Source organism: Armigeres subalbatus, chromosome 3, assembly GCF_024139115.2.
Source record: "Armigeres subalbatus isolate Guangzhou_Male chromosome 3, GZ_Asu_2, whole genome shotgun sequence".
NCBI classification, from domain to species: Eukaryota; Metazoa; Arthropoda; class Insecta; order Diptera; family Culicidae; genus Armigeres; species Armigeres subalbatus.
The window spans coordinates 312562262-312582586 of NC_085141.1; the positions used below are offsets into that span (position 1 = coordinate 312562262).

The 20325-nt window shown below is 42.2% G+C and overlaps 1 protein-coding gene and 1 long non-coding RNA gene across 3 annotated transcripts in view; both read right to left on the reverse strand.

Annotated features, from left to right (window-relative positions):
* The window catches only part of LOC134225324 (low-density lipoprotein receptor-related protein 1), a 701179-nt gene that overhangs the window by 187710 nt on the left and 493144 nt on the right, over positions 1-20325 (reverse strand). The window lies entirely within an intron of this gene.
* Positions 5360-12858, reverse strand: LOC134220800 (uncharacterized). The gene is made up of 3 exons (XR_009982061.1): positions 12586-12858; positions 8676-9031; positions 5360-6037 (listed from the first exon to the last, which is right to left on the reverse strand). It is a non-coding gene; the product is annotated as an uncharacterized LOC134220800 (long non-coding RNA).

Below are 20325 nucleotides of genomic sequence, written 5' to 3' on the forward strand. Positions count from 1 at the left end.
CAATGGAATCAGGTGGTTTTGGGGAAAGTTAGTTTTCCTGCTTTGAATTTTTAAACCCTCCGCAGTGGAAATATGTAACCGGAGAGCATCCGGATGGTGCGGTTGAGTAAGTGATGGCCTGTGGCATACAGCATGGAAATGAAGTCACAGGAGTACAATTGTGTGAAAGTTTTCGGCTAGTACATATCCAGGAATAAGACTGAATTCGTTTCACCTAGGAGCAATGTATGATATTATCAAATATTAAAACTTGAAACTTGTGATTCATCCAAACAGATTAATATTTTGAAATATGCAAAGAGGAATTATTTACACACTTTATTTTTACCGTCATCTCTAACTGCTTTTTACGCTTTGCTGACATTCTTCACGACACGTAAAACATAAAAGATTCCGTAATCACGGCAGGTTGTATTTGATATTTGAAACCAGTTTTTCTCCCTCAACAGGGTCGTTAGTGAACTGTCGAATAACCTAATTAACGAATGATTGAATAAAAAAGTAAACAAATTTGATGAACCGCGGGGTAGAGGGGCTCTCCTTAGCCGTGCGGTAAGACGCGCGGCTACAAAGCAAGACCATGCTGAGGGTGGCTGGGTTCGATTCCCGGTGCCGGTCTAGGCAATTTTCGGATTGGAAATTGTCTCGACTTCCCTGGGCATAAAAGTATCATCGTGTTAGCCTCATGATATACAAATGCAAAAATGGTAACATGGCTTAGAAACCTCGCAGGTTATAACTGTGGAAGTGCTTAATGAACACTAAGCTGCGAGGCGGCTCTGTCCCAGTGTGGGGATGTAACGCCAATAAGAAGAAGAAGAAGAAGAAGAAGAAGGTTCACCAAAAGCACATAATCTTCCAAAATGAAATAAGCTCCAGGTTTTTCTTCATTCATTTATTTGATAGAAGCGATTAAATTTACACGAAAGGTTTAGTAATAAAAACTTGTTGTACCATGCGTCTCCATCTGTTAGTTTTATATGATGATGTTTTTGTTTATATGTTTAAGATCCATTTGACAAAAATATTCATATATAAGCAATACAATGACCTTAAAGCGTCAGAATTATGGTAATGATTATAAGTACACTAAAGTTGAAGGCACACCAAATTGTGGTAGGTAGAATTGATCTGTTATGGGTAAACCAGACTTATGATGATTTTCCGATTCCCGCCACTAACTTGAAAAATCATTTTCATTGGCCGACATTATCATTACCATCGGACGATGCTGGGTCCATCGCCAGAGTAAACACATCACCGAAATCCATTTGCCGGTTCAATGTCGCTGAAGGCTGCGCATAATGCCTATCTCTCCTATCAGCCGAAGCCTCTTTTGCGGGAGGATATCCGCGCGAGCCATGAATTATTCATATCCGACAGAAATACACCGAATCGACCACCTCCGTCAGGATGCCGCAGGCCGACCAACAGGTAGGTATAGCCATCGTTTGACCACACCTGCCACCGGAGCTTACAAACAGCGCTCTGACGTCAGCCCAGATCCCATCTCGCCAAATAGAATAAGATAACATTCCCCATCGTCGGACGGTGGAAATGCTTCGGCACGTTTGCCTTTCTATCCATCCATTGACATCCCCCCGGGGTAGAACACGGGCCGCGCCAGTGGCGTTCGGTCCATACGGTTCAGCCCAGTCGGTCAGTAGTGGCTGTGCAGCAGCAGTGAAAGCATTATGATGTCACATTAAACTTTATAGATTAAAATTACTACGGGAACAGACATCCTCTGTTAGCCCCTCCGGGCATTAAGTAGTCCTGGGGGAGGAGACGAGAAGGCTGTGGTCCTTGGATGCGGCTCTCCATTGCAGATAGCGATGAATGAAACACGTCCGTGACAGCAGATAGTCCCGCCATATAGCAGCACCGCCGAAATCTACATTCTGGTATTTGGATTCGTTGATTGGATGCAAAACTGTGGAACACTGCTGCTGTCCTTGTGCCGCGGACTACGAGCTTGCCGTCATCGTCGTTCCAGGAAGCCGCTTGTGAAATATTAGTGGTTGATGGTCGGCACTGGCTTTGTATTTGCTTCGATATTGGCAACAGCAAAGAATGTACGACTTTTGCGATTTCATAATTCTGGTGATTAGAATGTTTGGACGGGAATTGATTGTTTAGGAATGTACTGATAATAATGTTTTTCTGAGAATTTAATTATGTTTCGTTTGTTTCCGTAGCGAAATTTGTTTGATTAACGGCTGGTATTGTCAATCAATTTATTTGTAAATTTTGGAAAATCATTTGTGTCAGACAATTAATATTGGATAAGGCAATTAATATTCACTTTGAACGTCTCAGAGCAATCATTTGAAAATAAGTAGTATTTGCCTTCACACATTCAGTTGCTGGTTACCATCAGTGCAGTTTTGCAACGTAGAACGTATTTACAAGCTAATCCAGCGCACATTTAGTAGTTGTCAATCTATCGCCCTTTCTGTTCTGAAGCGTAGGACTCTTTCTAGTCAAAATATCCACTAACCGGAACCACTTTCTTCTAAAGCTACCCAGCTCCAGGCTCGGAGATCTATCCTACTCCGATAGAGCGTTCCACGGCAGTGAAATTTCCCTTAAAATCGATGACCCGCTAACATGGAAGGCTGTTGCGTAACCTACACAACTTCTAACATCTCTAATGCTCATCTCTAATGCATAAAGTGATCAATGAGGAAACTTACTTAACTTACTTATGAGTCCTGTACACCTCCGGTAGTGTTAAGAGCCGACTTGAAAGATCTTGATCCGGTTGCCAGGTAAGATTTCGGTCGACTTCTTTTGTTTCTTTATTAAGGCTTCACCGTCATGAGCCGCTGAATCTGCCTCTGCTGCGATGTCCTGCAGGGTTTCAGTTTAATGCTTTCTTACAGATTTTGTTTCCACCCCTACGTAAGGTGTGCCCGACCCAGCCCCACTTTCGATCCCGAATTTCTGTTGCTATCGGCCCCTGGTGCGACGATGGAGCTCGTTGTTTGAGATCCAGTTGCTATACCACCAGGCCCAAATTATATACCGCCGGCACCTGTTGATGAACACCTGCAGACGTTTGAATCTCTAGCAGTGATGGAGCTTCGGTATTGACGCGTGTTATACGTCGGATCCTAGGCAGATCATGCCGAGGTGGTGGTCAGTTGCGTCGGTCAATAACTGATTATTCGCGTCTTTCACAGGCATCGTTGCATTCATCTTCACCCCGCTTAAGCGTCGCAAGATATCGTAGAGGAGGCGAATGTCCCCGGTTGCTGCGGCTCTCTTTCCTTCGTCGGCCAGAGAATCCGCCCACGCTCGCTTGTCCAGCCGACAAGAGCGTTTTACTTCCTTCCCCAGAGCCGAGTATCGTTGACGGGCTAAGACTTTGGCACTTCTGTTTTTTTTATCGCTCTATCGCGGCTTTGGCTTCTTTTCGCTCTTCTATCTTCCTTCAGGTTTCATAGGTGATCCGGTGATTCTTGCTGGTGGCGGTTATTTCGAAGTTAGAGCATAAAAAGAGGCAGCGTTATTTGAAATTTTTTGCGTAAAAAGAGGGAACGCTATTTGGAATTTGGAGCGTAAAAAAATTGCCTTTTTTTAGGTAAGCAAAGTTAGATATTCAACCTACTTTTAGTCTTAAGATGCGTCTTTTACCAATTTCGGTATTTGGGTCGTCCAAATTGTTTTCATTATCATGATCGTCCAATTTTTTGAGTGCTGAGGCCTTCTTGGTACACCGAGAAATCAAGAAGTCATAAGGGGTGCAGGTCCTTGATGACGCACAATAAGACGTTCATCATCATTTTCAAGTATTTCGAGTTTTTCGAGATCCTCTATGAGCTTGGACCTATGTGTTTTGTGATACATAGAATAGAGCGCCTTCATTACATATGTTCATGGTCATCCAAGAAAACCCTGGAAAGGGCTTTAAGATCTACTCGCGTAATCAAAGGTCTTTTAGATTGTTTCAAAAGTGGTTCATGCCCTTTGATTGATCTCACTTCAAACTGCCTCTATTATGGAGATTGATACGAAAACCTTGACTCTATGGAGTTCATAGACTACCTGGAACTCACGACAACAACAAGAACTACATGAAATACGAACGTATACCAAAAAGGGGTCACACAACTTGTTTATTCTTCGATAACTGCCTCTATTACGGAGATTGATACGAAGACCATGACTGTATGGAGTTCGTAGACTACCTGCAACTGACGACAACAACAAGAACTACATAAAATACAAACATATACTAAGAAGAGGTCACACAACTTGTTTTTCTTCAATAACTGCCTCCAGTACGGAGGTTGATCCCCAGACCTTGAATCCATGGAATTCATGGACTACTTGGAGTCAACTACAACAACAGGAACTACTTGGAATACAAACATATACCAAGAAGGGGTTACACAACTTGTTTATTCTCCGATAACTGCCTCCATTACAGAGCTCGATCCATAGACCTTGACTATATGGAGTTCGTAGACTACCTGGAACCGAGGTCAACAACAAGAACTACTTGGAATACAAACATATACCAAGAAGGCGTCACACAACTTGTTTATCCTTCAATAACTGCATCCGTTACGCAGTTTGGTCCATAGACCTTGACTCTATGGAGTTCGTAGACTACTTGGAGCCCACGACAACAACAAGAACTACTTGGAATATAAACATATACCAAGAAAGGGCCACGCAACTTGTTTACTCCTCGATAACTGCCTCCATTAAGGAGATTGATCCACAGACCTTGACTATATGGAGTTCGTAGACTACCTGGAATCAGTGAAAACAACAAGAACTACTTGTAATGCAAACATGTTTAAGTAGAGGTCACACAACTTGTTTATTCTTCGATAACTGACCTTGACTGTATGGAATTCGTAGACTACCTGGAACCCACGAAAACAACAAGAACTACATGACATACAAACATATACAAAAAAGGCGTCACAAATCTTGTTTATTATTCAATAACAGCCTTCATTACGAAGGTCAGTCCACAGACTTTGACTCTATGGAGTTCTTAGACTAACTGGAGCCCACGACAACAACAAGAACTACTTGGAATGCAAACATATACCAAGAAAAAGTCGCGCAACTTGTTTATTCTTCGATAACTGTCACCATTACAGAAATTGATCCCTAGACCTTAACTGTACTAAGTTCGTAGACTAACTGGAACCAATGACAACAACAAGATCTACTTGAAATGCAAACATGTTTTAAGAAGAGGTCATTGAATGATCCGGAACATAAAATGTAAAAGCATTATATGCTAAGCACCATAAAGATCATGTACCGTTTTTTAATTTACAAGATAGACTGTTTCGGAGGAGTAGATGACGATGAGCTGTGGTTACTTCTGTGTTCGAAATCCAAGTGTCGATTTATTTCGGTCTAAATTCGTCTTGACCTGGCAACTTAAAACTAATACTACTTCAATATTTTTAGATATAATAGTTCATATAGAATGTCACTAAACTACTTGCAATTCTACCGGAAACGTTTTGACGCAGTCTTGGTTATTTGTAGTGGTTCAAATAGGGCGTTATAAGAGGGTTTCCCAACGTGAATGAAAATGATCAAACATACTCCCCCCGTTGAACCATTGGACTATTATTGACCATTGACCTATTAGACTAATCGCTAGTTTCTTCAACCGCTCCTTTGAACCGAGATTCTGTCAGACCGTTGGACTTGGCTGGGGAGGTTGCCCTGTCGCGCTTTGCACTGCATCTTCTATTGTATCGACTCTTGATGACATGGGGTCCACGTCTACAGGAAGTACGCAAACTTCTGTTATTGCTCGTCTGTACACTCCCCTGGCCGTCTGCACGTTGACGACTCTGCACCGACCGTCGCTGCCTGATGCGTGGCGATAATTCTTCCGAGATTCCATTGGAGTGGTGGCATGTTCTCTTGTTTCAGCAAAACTAACTCGCCGACGCGGTAGTTGCGCTCCTCTTTGTGCCAGTCGTTGATGCAAATGATGAACGTAATCCCGTGTCCATCGTTTCCAAAAATCGTGGACGGCGCGTCTCATTTCCTGGAATCGATTGAGCCTATTAATACTAAGATCGGACACATCTGGCTCCGGAATAGAGAACATTGGTTCACCAATAATCAAATGTCCCGGAGTTAACGCATTTAAATCGGTTGCGTTATCAGTTAGTGGCGTTAAGGGTCTTGAATTTAAAATACTCTCAATTTGGGTGATAGTTGTACTCATTTCATCAAGGTGCAACGCCTTCTTTCCCAGGATTCTCTTGAAATGAAATTTAAAGGACTTTATCCCTGCCTCCCATAAACCACCAAAATGCGGAGAACGGACAGGAATGTGGTGGAAACTTATTCCTTGATTCAAGCAAAAACTGTTCCAAATTTCCGTATTAAACTGAGCCAGAAAACCTTGGCGTAGCTCCTTCAATTCACGATCTGCTCCCCTAAAGGCGGTTGCATTATCACAATATAAAGAAAGTAATCTACCACGTCGGGCAATGATCCTTTTTGATAGCATTTATGCAAGCTTGGGCAGACAGGTCGTGCACCAGCTCTATGTGTACAGCCTTGGAGACCATACAAATGAAGCAAGCAACATACATTTTAACAGATGATCCTCTTCCCGTGAGAGAGCGTACACTGAATGGGCCGCAATAGTCTAAACCGGAATTGGAAAAGACTCGCGCCGGAGTAATTCGCACCAGTGGTAATGGAGCCATAATTTGTACATTTTTGCGTGGATTACAACGGAAACAATGAATACAATCATATACAACTTTCCGCACTAATTTTCGCCCGTGTAAAGGCCAAAATCTTTGTCTTAATGTCGATAACAACATCGTAGGACCTGCATGCATTGTTTGATGATGAATGGACCGTGCAATCAGTTTAGTTAGTGCATGTTCGCCATGCAACAAAATAGGACACCGAGTGTCAAAAGACGCAGTTAGCCTTTCTAGACGTCCCTTTATGCGAATTAATCCAAAGTTATCCATGAACAAATCGAGTCCTTTAATCAATGATTTTAAGTTAAGTTCTGTTTGCGTACAATCTTCTCCCTTGCGTTTCATTAACATTTTTATTTCGTGCGGAAAGGTTTCTCGTTGTGCAACACGAATTAAAGATTTCAACGCAATATCGATTTCCTCGGGTTGCAAGTTGGCTAACCGTTGATTTCTATTTTTTGTTACGATTAATTTCATAAATCTAATGAAATAAGCTGTTATCTTCAACAGTTTTGAAAGCTCAGAAAATCTAGAAAAAATATCTGTGAATTCGTTTTTTACATCCACTGCATATGAAGTTACTACAGGTCGACGTTCAGTCTCTACTGAACTCAATTTTGATTTATCAAATTTATTTTCAGGCCATCTCTCTCTTCGCTCACAGATAAAGCGAGGCCCCTTCCAATGTAGTTCATCTGTTAATATTTCTGATGGAAGAATTTCTCTGGATAACCTGTCCGCGGGATTTTGATTCGATGGTACATGTCTTATTTCGTGTCCCTCCTAAATCCTTTGAATTTCCCCAATCCTGTTAGAAACGAAAACCTTCCAAATTGATGGTGGCGTCAGCACCCATTGTAAGACAACAGATGAATCTGTCCAAAATACTACGGGTCCGAGAAAATCGGTCGTAGTTAGTAATAACTCTACTAGCTGGCACCCTAGAAGTAATGCACTTAGTTCAAGGCGCGGTATAGTTAATTCACGTAAAGGGGCAACACGAGACTTAGTGATCAATATATTACTATGTGTGGCTCCTCCATTAGTGGAGACAACGTATATGCAACACCCGTAGCCACGTTGAGATGCATCACTAAAACAGTGCAATGTGTATTGACGAGAACTCACAACACGACGAGGCACTTGTAGTTTTAATAAACAAGGTAGCTGATTTCTAAACTCATACCATAATTTAGATAAATTTTCCGACAATTCTTCGTCCCATGAAATCTTTAGTGACCACAAACCTTGTACAAAGATTTTTGCCCAAAACCACTATTGATCCTATCAGACCGCAAGGATCAAACAACTGCGCCATCTCTGAAGCTACAATTCGTTTAGTCACTCTATCGACCGTCGGTAGATTAGGAATTTTGAAGCAGAACTGGTCAGTATGAGGGTTCCAGAATAGACCGAGCGTTTTGACTGAATTCGATCGATCAATTTCAATCTCTTCTGGCATTTCAACCAACTCGCTGGGTATTTTCTGTAATACGCGAATGTCATTGGCACACCACTTTCTCACATTGAATCCACCAGACAACAACAACATACGTAGCTGTACTGTGGCTGCCACCGTTTCTGCCAATTCATCACCACCTGCAAGAGTATCGTTTACGTACGTTCTTTTAGACAAAATCTGAGACTCAAAAGGGTATCGATGATTTTCAACTTCAGCTAATCGATTTAATACACGCGCAGCTTGAAATGGAGCACAAGCCGTTCCATAAGTTACTGTTTTCAAACGAAATGTTTTCAATGGTTCCAGTCTATTTCCGAGCCAAACGATTTTGAGGAACTCATGGTCATCGGGGTGAACTAAAATTTGCCTAAACATTTTTTCGTTTAAAGACAACTGGTTGCAACCCTTGCACGAGGCGTCGAATACGACGCGTGTTTTTGTCGTAGAGCTATCGGGACGCTGAATAACGTGATGGGGTAAATAAAATTCTGTATTACCTGTTCGTATACCGGGTTCCATGTGTCCGAGCATCGCGTATTCATCCATGAATCGTGAGTACTGGTCGCGCAGCTGTTGATTGTACCCGAATCGCCTCTCAGCTGCTAGAAACCGACGTTGTGCTAGCTGGTATGAGTCACCAAGGAATTCTCTCCGATCTTCACGTATTGGCAACCGCACCACATACCGACCGTCGTCACGCCGCGCCACCGTGCGATTGAAGTGTTCTTCACACCATCTGTCATCCGGTGACAATACTCTCATCTAATCTACTACTATTGCTGATGATACACAAAGACGGGTTTCCTCCGGATCCTGTATACATGCCCGAAACGACGTACCCGAAAACGGTGCTCTGTAACAACGGATAACCTTTATTGATTATCTGTTTGTCACTATTTAATAATGAGAAAAAAAGTTCGGCTCCAAGCAAGATATCCACGTCAGGAAGTTTTGGACTTGACTCTATGTAGTCGGTCTATCTCTGATAAAATAAAAAACTGGCATGTTTCTGAAGAAATATCAATGTCAGACCATAAACACATCATCTTCGAATGGGAAGGGGGTCTAACGATGGAAAAAACGTTTAAAGATCCTAAGAAAACTGATTGGGAATCCTACTCAGCTATCCTACGATCCGAAGAGTACATCATAGAAAGTCACATCAAGTCCATAACACAATTGGAAGATGCGTCCAAATCCATTAAAAACAAAATCCTTAACGCCTACCAAGAGAGCTGTCCAACTAAATCAACTAGTTCGAGTAGAGACGTTCCATGGTGGAATAAAACTCTTGAGAAGCTTAGGAAAACTGCGCGTAGGGAGTTCAATCGTGCTAAGCGAACCGGCGATTGGAGCCTATACAGAAAGGCCCTGACGAACTACAACAAAGAAATAAGGTCAGCCAAACGGAAATCGTGGATTCTAATGTGTGAAAGCATAGAGAATACACCCGTAGTGGCCAGACTCAAAAACTCTTTCAAAAGACCACTCCAATGGTGTGGGTAGCCTCGAAAGACGGATGGTTCGCTCACTGTAGAGCCAAGCGATACACTGAGCGAATTGTTAAAGATCCACTTCCCTGATTCAATCCCTGAGTCGAGCATCGGCGACCAAGGCACTGGAATTGCTGTCTCAGATCCACAAGAGATCCAATCATGGGTTTCTGGGTCTAAAAAGACGCAATAAAGGTTGCAAAGGAAGCTTTCACTCGGGCCAGGGTTGAGAGGGCTGTGAGATCTTTCGAGCCATTTAAGTCTCCTGGCATGGATGGAATATTTCCAGCGTTGATCCAAAAGAGGAGAAAACACTGGTTCCACCCTTGGTTGAGATTTTTAAGGCGAGTCTGATTTTGGGGCACATACCTAACGATTGGCGTCAAATCCGGGCTGTCTTCATTCCGAAGGCAGGCAAGAGAGATAAAACCAACCCCAAAGCATTCAGGCCGATAAGTTTATCCTCTGTAATGCTCAAAATTATGGAAAAGGTACTATGCGAGTACATAAATCACAAATTCATGAAAGCAATGGCTTTGTCAAAAGACCAATTCGCTTATCAAAGTGGAAAATCTACGATCTCGGCACTACATACGGTAGTTCAAAAATCGAAAAAACACTTAATGCAAAAGAAATTGCTCTTGTAGCATTTCTTGATATTGAGGGCGCATTCGATAACGCTTCTTATTCGTCTATAGGGTCAGCAATGTTGAGGAGAAAATTCGACCCATGCATTGTTACCTGGGTACATGCTATGCTAGCTAATCGGAAAATCTCCTCTGAGCTTAGCGGTTCATACATCACTGTTAAAGCAACAAGGGGGTGTCCGCAAGGCGGAGTGCTTTCTCCTTTGTTGTGGTCACTGGTGGTGGATGAGCTTCTAGACAGCTTAGAGAGAAGAGGCTTCGAAGTGGTTGGATATGCTGATGACGTTGTCATTATTGTACGAGGCAAATTCGAAAGTGTTATCGTGGAAAGAATGCAATCTGCCCTAAATCACACTTTTTCCTGGTGTCAAAAGTATCAACTAGGCATAAATCCTACAAAACTTCCATTATCCCTTTCACCAAACGGAGAAAGGTACAACTGAAACCCTTTTCTTGAATCAAACACAATTAGTTTATTCAAGTGAAGTAAAATATCTAGGTGTCATACTCGACGCAAAGCTTAATTGGAACTCTCATCTCCAATCAGTTGTGCAGAAAGGTCTCAATACACTTTGGGTTTGTTCAAAACCCTTGGTAAAAGATGGGGCCTAAAACCAAGTATGATCATGTGGATATATAAAACCATTGTCCGTCCCAGGACAACTTACGCTTCCCTTGTCTGGTGGCCTAAAACTAATGAGGCTGCTGCAAGGGCTAAGCTCAACAAAATCCAACGCACCGCTTGCATAGCCATCACTGTTGCAGTTCGTAGTACACCCACTTTGGCCCTAGACGCAATGCTTCACCTGCCCCGGTTAGATCAATTCATAAAGCTGGAAGCGGAAAAAGGTGCTCTAAGGTTAAAGAGAACAAAAACACTGCTGTCGGGAGACCTTACGGGTCACATCAGCATATTAAATGAATTTGCCATAAATCCCGCAATAGGAATTTGTAGTGACTGGATGGAAACGGTAGTCAATTATGACTTACCTTACGATGTGTTCATTCCTTCCCGCCAGGAGTGGGAAGGAGGTGGACCCATCGTTCCAACAGGCTCTATAAATTTCTTCACAGATGGTTCGAAAATGAATAATCTGACAGGATCCGGAATCTATGGCCCTACAACAAAAATTTCTGTCCACTTAGGACAGTGGCCCACAGTATTTCAGGCGGAAATATATGCAATATTAGAATGCGTGTTATTATGCCTGAGGAGAAAGTATAGATTTGCAAAAATATGTATTTTCTCTGACAGCCAAGCGGCACTTAAGTCGCTTAATAACTACACTTGTAACTCAAAGCTAGTGTGGGAATGCATTCTGGGTTTGAAAAACTTATCCATACGCAATCGAGTCTACCTATATTGGATCCCAGGACATACGGGTCTAGAGGGAAACGAGATTGCTGATGAGCTAGCCAGGAATGGATCTAATGAAAGGTTCATTGGCCCTGAGCCCTTCTGCGGGATCTCAGACTGCTCTGTAAAAATGGAACTGAACAAATATATGGTCAGTCAAATCACATCAAACTGGAATGCACTTCCCATACGAGCCAATCCAAAAGGCTCGTAACGATTAACAAGAAAACCCAACAACTATTAGGTCTCAACAAAGGGATCTCAACATCTACACCGGTCTAATAACTGGACACTGCCCTGCAGATACCATCTACAAAAGATCGGAGCAATCCAAACCTCAAATTGCCGCTTCTGTGACGAGGAGAGAGAAACATCAGAACACATCCTCTGCTATTGCAGTGCACTCACCCAACGTAGGTTCAAAGTTCTCAGCAAGCCCTTTTAGGGCCTGCTGACATATGGATCTTATCCCCCAAGGACGTGGTTGGCTTCATAAAGCTAGTCTCGCCAGAATGGGGGAGTCACATACTGTAACTCAGGATCTCTATTCATCAATAATAGATGGTCTTGAGTTCAGTCGATACCAAGGTATCTCAGTGACAAACATGTTACTGAGATAACTTGCGTATTTCACAGTAAAAGGGTATATCACAATAGTCCTAAAATCTGGACGCAGTGATCTTCACCCGACAAACGAGGAAAAAAAAAAAATAAAGATATCCACACCGGCACTAATGTTGAAACGCGGATCCGCTAATTTAGCATTTGTCGGGAATTTCCATTCACTTATGTTTACGTTTCGACTAGGTAAGATCGCGGGAATTTTCGGGAGGATTAAACAATAAATCCTAAATTCGAAGGAACCGATTCGTGAACTTATGGTCATTCCCACCATTTCGGTCACACGTACCTTTCCAGGTCCAATGCCGACCACTTCCATATTGGTCTTCACTCTGCTCAGTCGAAGCTTTGAGGCTAACGCCTCCGAAATGAAGTTACACTGAGAGCAATTATCTAAGACTACACGCGCGAAATGTATATTTTTATCATTATCTTCCACCTTTACAATTGCGGTGGCTAAAAAGACCTCTGAGTTAAACCGCGACGAATCGTCAACTCCCGATGAGTTTGTTCTATTGCTCATACGGTTTGAGCACACAACGCGAGAAGTACTGTGTTGAGGTAACGAGGGTGTATTTAGTTCAAGTACCACCGAGAAAGTATTAGTCCTAGGACTTGATGATTGTGTGGTATTGTAAACACGAGACGGAATGTTGTCTATCGACTCTACTGAATACGGATTGCATGCATTTAGCTTCGATCGTATTTTCAACGTTTCTTTACCTATTTGTAATGAACGTTGTTGCTGAGATTGTGTGTGATCTCCTTCCATATGTTCCCCACTGGTCACAAAAGTTTGCGATCGCTCCACACCGGTATTGTTCACCTCAACATCTGTACCGATAGGTACTAGTTGAAGCAATGTATGGTGACGGTGTCCACAGACATTACAGCTAGAGGAATTGCAGCTTTTTGCCATATGGTGTCCATGCAAACAACTAATTCACTACTTGTATTTTTTAGCAATGTTGAAACGATTTTTAGGTGTTAGTTTTTTGAACTGCTCACAGCCATACAAAAATGTGATTCTTTACACATAGTGCATCTATTTGATGGTTCAGACACCATATACGTGCTAGAATGTTTTGCTTTGAATGGGAAGCGGATTCCCTTTTCAGAGGCGGAATAGAAAATAAAGCGGCAATATGGCGTTTTATTAAAAGGTTTGGATTATTATACCTAGTTTTAATCAGTTTCCAGGCAAGTACATAATTGTCTGTGGAAACTTCCAGGCTGGTTACTATTCTATGTGCCTCGCCCTTCAGGGCTGCCTTCAAATAATGTAGTTTTTGCACCGCTGTAATACTCGAATTTACATGGATAAGCGATTTAAAAATGTCTCTAAATTCAATCCATTCCTCAGGATTCCCATCAAATTCGGGAATCTTGATTTCTGGAAGGCGGATCGCTTGAGCACCACTGCTAATTGGGTTGGGTACTGTAGCACGAACAGACTGAATAGGATTCGCACGTGGTGGTAACTTTCCAACCAAGGCTGATTTCAACTCTACATACATATTTTGAAAGGATACTCGCTCCTCCGAAATATCTTCTCCGGAGGGGTCCTCCAGGACTTCTATTTCGTCCTGTACTTCCAAAAATTGATTCCATAACTCATCTAACATCTCAATCTGTATAGGCACTTGGTTAGTTTGTTGTTGTGTGAAATTCATATCAAAATTTCTAATGACGGACGCGGAGCCTAGAATAGTGTTTCTACGCCGTTTCAAACCTTTCAGCTTTGAAGACACACTTCGAACTACCCTTGCCTTTGGAGCCATTGCTCTATCACCGATTTGACATACCCTTTGCACTAACCTTTTGTCTGATTGATACTTAACTTGCGAATGGCGTTCTCCTATGAGAACTCCCGATGTAGTGCGGCGTGCGGCCCTGTTATCTCAGCGACACGATGAAACGATGTCCTTATGGCTCACTGAATTGATTGGACGATTCGATAGATTATCCGGCGAGGCGAGAAATCCCGGGTTTCGGCACCACTTTATGTTTCGGAGGATGTAGATGACGATGAGCTGTGGTTACTTCTGTGTTCAAAATCCAAGTGTCGTTTTATTTCGGTCTAAATTCGTCTTGACCTGGCAACTTAAAACTAATACTACTTCAATATTTTTAGATATAATAGTTCATATAGAATGTCACTAAACTACTTGCAATTCTACCGGAAACGTTTTGACGCAGTCTTGGTTATTTGTACTGATTCAAATAGGGCGTTATAAGAGGGTTTCCCAACGTGAATGAAAATGATCAAACATAGACCTTTATTAACGCTAGCAGACCTCAAGATCTTATTCCATTGATTTTTCGGATGACTGAGGCTTTACTCCAGAGGTTTTTGGAGACCCAGAACATATACTGTGAACACCGACTATTCTAAGAAGCGCAATGAGCATATAATGTATTTGAAACTGGTTGATAGTCCTTTGGTCACGCGTGTAGACTCTCAAGCCTAACTTTAAAGATTTCTTGTATAACCATGGTCAAAAGCTGTAAGCCTTGACAATGGGCAAAAAGTATATGAGTTTCTGTTTCCAAAACTGTCAAAATTATCTAAATCGGTTAAAAATTATTGAAGTTATGAAAATATCAATTTATGGGAACACGGGTACCCTGTCGGTCATCCACGTGGTAAAAAAAATCAGATGCTCCTCCCCACGTCCCTCCTCCCTGTATCAACGTGATTCTCTCACAGATGCTACATTTTATGGAGTTCTTTGATGTCACCGAGTTGCAGCTTTCAGCTATAAAAAGACATTGAAATATCGCCACTTGAAGTTGAAAATGGAACATGGGTACACTGTCGGCCGCATAAGGGTTAACGAAGGACCTTGAACCGTCGTCCAAGTCTCTCCTCCTGCCGACGAATGCGCACAATGCGCATGCGTATTTCGCCGTTGCGGAGGTGAAGATCAGACGCGATATCGGCTCAACGTTTATTACGTACATCAAGAAGGGTCTGTTTCCGCATAACTGTTCTGTTGTCGCTACTATTGGATTATAATGAGTAATTATTTGCGAGCGTCTTAGAGGAAAATGTTTAAATACTTGTAAAAGGAAGACAACAGTTATTTAAACCATTGGATTATAGTAAGGGTTCGGACCCGTATTCTAAATCTGGCAGCGATTATCCTTTCACTTATAGGTTTCCACTTCATAAACGCACATCACAAATGTGTGCGAATCGATTTAAGCTAATGCTAATATCAGAACCAGACATCGAACCAAATCAACATTACCTAGATGTCCTACCCCGAGCAGGAGCGACGACCTCGATAACATAAATTGGTATGATTTAGCCTTGCATAAGAGGTAAAATACCAAAAAATAATACCAAAAACTTATATGTATGCAGAATACTTGAGGCATACCATGCTTAGGTATTTCAATACCATACGATTAATAATTGGTTATTCATTTGGTATTGAAATTCAACTTAATAACTGAGTTTGTTATGGCTTAAGTATTGTGCATATTAGTTTTTTGGTATTATTCATCTGGTATTCTACCTCTTATGCAGAGCTAGTTCATAACAGCGTATGGTATCAATAACAGAATTAAGTATTATTGAGCCAATTTCTCCTGCTCGGGATCCCGAGTCGCCCTCAAGTAGTGAAACTTTTGAATACATATCCGGTACATCAGCATTCGAATGGATCAAAGCGACGAAAGTTTCGTGAAAGGTGAGCCATTGCTGGTAATCGCCGTCGAGTTTTGGAAGCGAGAAAGTCGGAAGCTTGATCCCACAAAGAGTGGAGTTGGTTGGAGCAGAACAGGGATTGCGCACGTTAAGAGAAGTGAGAGGCGTTTTTGATAGCAAATTTGCCTTTATTGTACTAAGCCGAGTTTGATAAGGCAAAACATACTTTTGCATATAAACGATAAAGACGGATCCATAAAAAACTGGAAAACGATCCATAAATAACATCTGAATGTTCCTTGAAATGCTACTATAAATCCATAAAATAGTTAATGGTTTTCCATAAAGAATAATTTTTCGATCCATAACTAAGCTAAAATTTAGCAATTAATTGGGAAATATGTTCCATTAACATGGTCAAGAAAAACCATACAATTCTTGCTATTTTCCCATGAAAATATGACAAATGATCCATAAATCTTTGGAAAAAGATCCATGAAAAACTATATTTTGATCCCTAAAACTTCAAATTCGCGCATTTTTTTTATCGTGATGACGATCCATAATTTCAGTAATATGATCCATAATTTTAGTCATATGATCCATAATTCTGGCCATTTGATCCATAACTGATCCAAATGATCCATAGATTTTATAAAATGTGTGTTCAATTAATATAGTTTCATTGGCCTTCTTTCCAAGCATTATGGATCACATTATCGGTTTAGGGTCATTTGGCCGAATGCCGTTTGGCCGAATGTCGTTTGGCCGAATGCCATTTGGCCGAAAGGGTCATTTGGCCGAACGCCATCTGGCCGAATGCCGTTTGGCCGAATAGTTGAAACTCTCTGAACGAAGAATAAGGGAAGAGAAAGAAGAAAGAATCAAGGAAAAAAAAGAGAAACAAGAAACAATGCAGAAGGAAGAAGAAAAAAGAAGAAGGAAGAAGGAAGAAGAAAGAAAGAAGAAGGAAGAAGAAAGAAGAAAGAAGAAAGAAGGAAGAAGGATAAAGGAAAAAGAAAAAAGGAAGAAGAAATAAGGAAGAAGGAGGAAGGAAGAAGGAAGAAGGAAAAAGGAAGAAGGAAGAAGGAAGGTGGAAGAAGGAAGAAGGAAGAAGAAGAAGGAAGAAGAAAGAAGGATGAAAGAAAAAAGAAGAAGGAAGAAGGTAGAAGGAAGATGAAAGAAGGAAGAAGGAAGTACGAAGAAGAAAGAAGGAAGAAGGAAAAATGAAGAAGCAAGAAGGAAGAAGGAAGGAGGAAGGAGGAAGAAGGAAGAAGGAAGAATGAAGAAGGAAGAGTGAAGACGGAAGAAGGAAGAAGGAAGAAGGAAGATGGAAGAAGGAAGGAGGAAGGAGGAAAGAAACAAGAAGAAGGAAGAAGGTAGAAGGAAGATGGAAGAAGGAAGAAGGAAGTAGGAAGAAGGAAAAAGGAAGAAGCAAGAAGGAAGAAGGAAGAAGCAAGAAGGAAGAAGGAAGAAGGAAGGAGGAAGAAGGAAGAAGGAAGAATGAAGAAAGAAGAAAGAAGAAGAAAGAAGGAAGAAGGTAGAAGGAAGAAGGAAGAAGGAAAAAGGAAGAAGGAAGAAGGAAGAAGGAAAAAGAAAAAAGGAAGAAAGAAGAAGGAAAAAAGAAGAAGGAAGAAGGAAGAAAAAAAGAAAGAAGGAAGAAGGAAGAAGGAAAAAGGAAAAAGGAAGAAGTTCTCTGTTCACTTTTCTCTTCACACTTTGCACATCGCACTTCTCACTTCTTATTTCTCATTACTCACGTTTCATTTTTCACACTTGGCTACTCGTAATTTGAGGTTAATTTTTTCAACTATTCGGCCAAACGGCATTCGGCCAAACGACCCGTTCGGCCAAACGGCATTCGGCCAAATGGCGTTCGGCCAAACGGCATTCGGCCAGACGGCATTCGGCCAAATGGCCTGACACCACATTATCAAAATTATGGATCATATGACCAAAATTATGGATCATATGGCTGAAATTATGGATCATCATCAGGATATAAATTGCGCAAATTTGAAATTTTATGGATCAATATATAGTTTTTATGGATCATTTTTCAAAGTTTTTTGGATCATAAAAATGGAATCTCTCGAACTATTTTATGGATTTATGGTAGCGTTTTATGGAAAATTCAGATGTTATTTATGGAATGTTTTTCATTTTTTTATGGATCGTTTTTCCACATTGATCGGTGTAAAGTAAGGGCTGCCGTTTGATAATCGGCACGAACTTTCCTCTGTCGTAGCTAAGTCCTCTAATTATTCTTGTACCAGTTCTATGCTGGCCCAGATGTTGTCCACATGACTCAATCGAAGCGGAACTTGCCCTTGGTCCCTTGCAGCGTCGTATAGTTATCGATGAATGCCTCTGTCCGACCCAGTGAAGTGAGCAGTGTAGTCCTTATGGCGACGAGAATATCGAGCTCTGCCATGATAGCCGCAGAAACAAAAAACGGCTTCCGTTGATGGATGGCAAATCTGTCCAAAAAATAGACCACTTGATATTTAGCAACTTGGAAAGGTACTCACCCTATCCAAGGCAAACTGTGCCTTGAAATATTGGAACAGCCAACAGGAACAACATCAAACGATGATAATTGGATTTTATTGCTGCACCACGAAGAAGTGTTCATCATGAGCCACAACCGATAGCTGAACTGCTTGACCGAATCCACCTAGGTGCTGTAGCTGGACACGAAAGGTTGAAAAAAAAGTCAAGGTAACTTCGTTACCGTTGGCACAATAAGACCGGCTCAATCAGAGAATGGTCACAATAGAAACAGCAGCAAAATGGTCATCGTAGCACAAATGTAGATAAGTTTTATTTAATTTATTGAACACTGATCATCAAAGCTGCTGTATAGCTATTACATAGCAGACGAAAAATTTATATTTTTATTTATTCAGACTAAGGCCGAAGTGGCCTGTGCGGTATATAAGAGTCTCCTCCATTCGGCTCGGTCCATGGCTACACGTCGCCAACCACGCAGTCTACGGAGGGTCCGCAAGTCATCTTCCACCTGATCAATCCACCTTGCCCGCTGCGCACCTCGCCTTCTTGTGCCCGTCGGATCGTTGTCGAGAACCATTTTCACCGGGTTACTGTCCGACATTCTGGCTACGTGCCCGGCCCATCGCAGTCGTCCGATTTTCGCGGTGTGAACGATGGATGGTTCTCCCAACAGCTGATGCAATTCGTGGTTCATTCGCCTCCTCCACGTACCGTCCGCCATCTGCACCCCACCATAGATGGTACGCAGCACTTTCCTTTCGAAAACTCCAAGTGCGCGTTGGTCCTCCACGAGCATCGTCCAGGTCTCGTGTCCGTAGAGGACTACCGGTCTAATGAGCGTTTTGTAGATTGTCAGTTTGGTACGGCGGCGAACTCTATTCGATCGGAGCGTCTTGCGGAGTCCAAAGTACGTACGATTTCCAGCCACTATGCGTCTCCGAATTTCTCTGCTGGTGTCATTTTCGGCAGTCACCAGTGAGCCCAAGTACACAAATTCTTCTACCACCTCGATTTCGTCACCACCGATGCAAACTCGCGGTGGGTGGCTCACATTGTCTTCTCTTGAACCTCTTCCTATCATGTACTTCGTCTTCGACGTGTTGATGACTAGTCCGATCCGCTTAGCTTCCCTCTTCAGTCTGATGTAGGCTTCCTCCATCTTCTCAAAGTTACGTGCCATAATATCTATGTCGTCGGCGAAACCAAATAGCTGGACGGACTTATTGAAAATTGTACCACTCGTGTTAATCCCTGCTCTTCGTATTACCCTTCCAAAGCGATGTTGAATAGCAAACACGAAAGACCATCACCTTGCCGTAACCCTCTGCGGGTTTCGAAGGGACTCGAGAATGCCCCTGAAACTCGAACTACGCACATCACCCGATCCATCGTCGCCTTGATCAACCGTATCAGTTTATCCGGAAAACCGTGTTCGTGCATTAGCTGCCATAGCTGGTCCCGATCGATTGTATCATATGCGGCTTTGAAGTCGATGAATAGATGATGTGTGGGCACGTTGTATTCGCGGCATTTCTGCAGTACTTGGCGAATGGCGAACACCTGGTCCGTGGTGGAGCGTTCGCCCATAAAACCCGCCTGGTACTGCCCCACGAACTCCCTTGCAGTTGGTGCTAGTCGACGGCATAAAATTTGGGAGAGTACCTTGTAGGCGGCGTTCAGCAATGTGATTGCGCGGTAGTTGCTACAATCCAGCTTATCGCCATTTTGTAGATGGGACACATGACACCTTCCATCCACTCCTGCGGCAAAACTTCCTCCTCCCAAATCTTTGTAATGACCCAGTGCAGTGCTCTAGCCAATGCCTCACCACCGTGTTTGAATAGCTTTCCTGGTAGCTTT